The sequence below is a fragment of the Penaeus japonicus genome, unplaced genomic scaffold, assembly GCF_977035675.1.
Source record: "Penaeus japonicus unplaced genomic scaffold, GWHDUDI00000001_assembly GWHDUDI00000030, whole genome shotgun sequence".
Lineage (NCBI taxonomy): Eukaryota > Metazoa > Arthropoda > Malacostraca > Decapoda > Penaeidae > Penaeus > Penaeus japonicus.
In genome coordinates this window covers 3,666,074-3,671,073 of record NW_028234432.1, presented here as the reverse complement: position 1 = coordinate 3,671,073, position 5,000 = coordinate 3,666,074, and the positions used below count along the sequence as shown (strand labels likewise).

The following is a 5,000-nucleotide window of genomic DNA, read 5'->3' as shown; positions in this document are numbered from 1 at the left end:
TGTATAAAATATAGGGCGTGTATGAATATTGATGTATGTATAGATACTCATACAGACGCACACAAATACACATATACATACATTCGCACGTATGAACATCTACAAACATTCACACACACACACATACATACACATATATATGAATATATATATATATATATATATATATATATATATATATTTTATATTTATTATATAAAATATATATATATATATATATATATATATATATATGTATATATATATATATATATATATACATATTTATATATTTGTAGTAGTAAAATAATATGTATATATAATATATGTATATATATATATATATATATATATATATATATATATATATATATATATCGTTCTCTTTTTACTCTACCCCCCTTCCTCCCCTCTTTCTCTCTCTTTCTTTCTCTCTCTCTCTCTCTCTCTCTCTCTCTCACTCTCTCTCTCTGTCATTTTCTCTCTCTTCCCCACCACTCTCTCTCTGTCCCTCTATCTCCAGATATAAAAAAAGATAGATTGATAGGCACGATATATAAATGTTTAGATGTATGAATAGAAAAATGTGTGTGCGTATATGTATGAATGTACGTGTGTTTATACATACTCGTGTGTGTGTTTGTGTATGTATATATATGTTTGTGTGACGCGTGTTTGTCCATATCTGTGTGTGAGTGAGTCTGCCAGCAGAGTTAGATCTGAAAGAAATGAGAACTGAAAATGTTTTGGTAGTCAAAGGGAAATAGAAAATATTCAGAATAAATACAGTAGAGAAACTTTACTTTCAAAGTATTATAGCAAATTGCAAATATAGTAGATAGAATTTAAATTTGCCAAAATTGTATTTGTAGTCTGTATTTATTTTTGATATGAACTCCCTGAACTTTAAAAAATAATAGTAAAGTGTTTTCTAAGTTAGGAAGTATTGGATAGCAATCAATCACAAGAATGTATATCATTTGACATTGCTGACTGTATGACAACGGTGAGAACATTTGTATTGCTTCAGAAAATAACCGTAAAGTATTACCGATGAATTATAGTCATATGTATTCACCTAATATATATAACTCTCTTGGTTTCTTTGTAATGTAGTATTTCTATTAGTAATATGGTCTATCCTGGAGACTGCTTATTCCAGGATTTTTTTTTTTTCTTCTTCTTCTTCTTTTTACCGTTTGTTTGTCCTCTTATTATCATTGTTGGCCCCTGCAATAAACAACCCACAGAAGCCTAATACATGTATAGCCATCTATTTTCCTAACAGTGACAATGGTCATTCCACATTTCGGAACACGGTGCATCTAGTTTCAAATTACAATATCTGTGTGCTTAGTTCACCGACAGCGACATCTGTTTTCAAAGCACGGTAATGAACGCATTTAATGTTTCACTTTTTGGACGCTGCTTATTGTTTCAGCGCTTCGTAATGAACATATTGGCAGCAGCAGGAGCGACAGAGGCATGCAGGCTGCGCTGATAAATGCCTCTTTTTTTTTTTTTTTTAGAGCGATAGTGATGAACGGGATAGAGACTTGCTGACATGATGACGTGGGTCCGATTTTGCCGTGCCGTGATCGAGACAATGTGCATCGGTGAATGAGGCTTCTACATTATCACGGATTCCCTTTTCTGTTAGAGCAAAATGGTTTTAATAGCAGCATTGGCAAAAATAGTCCAATCGGTCTTCAAACAAATGGATACCCATTATATACCGTTTCAAAAAAAAAAAAAAAAAAAAAAGGGGGGGTATGCTAAAAGCCAGTCATGGGAATAAGCCATATGTTTACAAGGTTTTCGAAAGCGAGACAATACGTAGAATACGAAAAATATTTACCTGCTACCGATAGAATATACCACTGGGAAGAGATAAGAGTGAACGAGTCATGTCTGAGTGAGTGTGTGTACGTCAGTGTGTGCGTTCAATTGCTGTTTCCAGGTGAATGGATCTCCAAAGATGTCACGCAGCCCGGATATGTGTTTAGCTCTTTCTCTCTCTCTTTCTCTCTCTCTCTCTTTCTCTCACTCATTCATTTTTTCTTTCTATCGCCTCTCTCTCTCTCTCTCTCTCTCTCTCTCTCTCTCTCTCTGTTTCTCTCTCTTCATTAACTCTCTTCTCTCTCTTCTTATTATATATATATATTTTATTATATATATATCTTTTTCCCCTTTCTCTCCTTTCTCTCCTAATTCATTTTTTCTTTCTTCGCCTTCTCTCTCTCTCTCTTCTCTCTCTCTCTCTCTCTTTCTCTCTCTCTCTCTTCTCTTGTTCTCTCTCTTTCTCTCCTCATTCATTTTTTCTTTCTATCGCCTCTCCTCTCTCTCTTGTCTCCTCTCTCTCTCTCTCTCCTCTTCTCTTTTTCTTTTTTTTTATATTATTTTTTTTATCTTTACCTCTTTCCCTTTTTTTTTTCTTACTTCTCTCACTCACCCCCCCCCCCTATATATAATAATATTAATATATATATTATATTTATATATATAATATTATCTTTTATTACATACATATATACATACATTATTTTAATTATTTATTTATATAATATATATAATAAAATATAAATATAATTATATATAATATTATATATATATATATATATAATTTTTATATTAATTTTATATATATATATATATTTATAATATAATTTTAAAATATGATATATTGTATATTATATATATATTATATTACAAAATATATATATATAATATATATATATATATATACAATAATATAAATATTATTTTTATTATATATATAAAAATAATTTATATATATATATAATAATAATAATACATATCATGTATTATAATTATAAAAATTATAATTAAATTAATATCAACAATATAAAACCAAATTAATAATTTGCTTCGACTCGGCGCCTGTGTTGGAGTATCGCTTCATCAGCCAGACGCTTCAGCCGGGCCCCTCAGTGAGCTTAAAGTGTATTGCGTCAGGGGCACCAACCCCTCACGTCTCTTGGACGCTGGACGGTTTTCCTTTGCCGCAGGTGGACAGGTTGGGACTGCTGATTATTGTTATGATGTAGAGTGTTCGTCGCTAATGGTGAGGGTTCATGGTTCTAGTAAGGTAGTGGAGAGAAAGAAGTGACTGACGTGTTTGGTAATATAGATGACCCTTTTTTGGTTATAACAGGTACCATAGAACTAATTTATACTGTTTCCAGTGTCAGTGTTTAGCTATTAAAAACAATACTTAGGATTATAGTAATACCTTTAATATCACCTATGGTTTTATCATTGATACCAAACTATTATTACAACCACTCCTGTAGCAACAACTTACTTCTACTACATCGAATACCATCACTACAACCAATTTTACTATTACTACCATTACTCTAAAACCATTAACGGAAGTATAATCTCCCCCCCTCCCCCCTCATTACAGCCACGCCAACACCTCCATCTATTACTCAGCCTAGGACATGCATAATACATTACACTCCACAACTTTCATTGAGCCGTGTTCTTATGCGACTCTCAGTGAGCGCTGCTTCCTAATCCATGCGACTGAAGAGAGGCGACGCTTCATTCAAGAAAACAACAAGTTCTTTATGTTGTTTTTCTCTGACGCGACTACAACCAGCCAAGCGTCGGAGGGTAAACACTAATGGTGTGAAAGTTCCGCGACCCGTGTTTTGGATTCTTTCTAGTCTTGTAAGTCGCAGCCATTGCTAATCCCCAATGTCTTGGAGGCACAGATTCGAAGATTCGAACATCGGAGAAAACTCTCTGCCCACGTGTCAAGAACCCTCGAGAATCAACTCTTCCTCCATACGATGAGGTCTTTAAGCTATGACATCTAGCACTTCATCATGAAGAATACAGACAAATCCTCCCTTATTGCATGCCATTGCGTGACCATCAAAAGCAAACCTTTCACTGACCACAGGTTGTTATGATATAAATTAAGTAGAACCTCCTTTTGTTGTCCCTCTGGTGTTACCTGACGCTCTTTTGGTGGCGCTGACTCGATCCCCTGCTGGTCACTCAAGTCATTTTCACATGTTTCATATCGTTTGATAATGTGAGTTGTCGAGGCTGATTTTACGGGTAGAGAGCTTATCCAACCGAGTTTTGATGCACAGCTCTCCTAAGCTTTGTGGTAATTCCATGTTTCATGTTTCTCTGATAAACAATATACTCCCGTCTTTTTTTTTTTTTTTTTTCGTTTTCTTTTTTTTTTAACAGCTGATGTGAATCTATCCCATATGGCAATATAGTTATTCGATGTCTGGGATTCATCAGGAAATGTCCACCTATGTTGGAGTCCGTGTGTGAAAGCTGTACAGGCATGCGGAGGCTGCATTATCGACATGTCTGATAGGATTTTTTTGAAGACTCTTTCACCCAGTCATCTATTTTGGGGATCAACATACCGCTTGAATTTGGGGGAGGCTACGCAGCTCCCCAATATTTCTGTATACATACATACATATATATGTATATATATATACATACAAAAAATATATAATTAATATAAAAAATTAAATTATATAATAATTAATAATATATATAAATATTTTTATAAAAATAAAAAAATATACTTTATAGGGTACATATATAATTTTATAAAAAATAATATTATATTTAATAAATAAATTATAAAATAATATAATTTAAATATTAAAAATATTATATTTTTTTTTGTTTGTTTGGTTTTTTTTTGGGGTTTTTTAAATATATTAATATATATATATAATAATTAATATTATATAAAAACGTATTTTTATATATAATATATTTTTTAAAAATTTTAAATATTTTAAAATATTAATATTATATATAATAAAAAACTATATTCATTTTGTTTTTATTTTTTTTTTTTTTCATATATATTATAATAATTAATATATAATATATATAATATATAAATTTATTATGTATATTATGTATTTATTATATATATATATATATTTATATTTATATAAACAAAATTAAAAATATTATATTATTATAATAATATTATATATTTAAAA

At 31.0% G+C, this 5,000-nt stretch overlaps 1 protein-coding gene across 1 annotated transcript in view; it reads left to right on the top strand.

The window, feature by feature from the left end:
• Positions 1-5,000, top strand: part of LOC122245040 (cell adhesion molecule Dscam2-like) — a 184,805-nt gene that overhangs the window by 127,048 nt on the left and 52,757 nt on the right. The gene's annotated exons all lie outside the window — the stretch shown is intronic.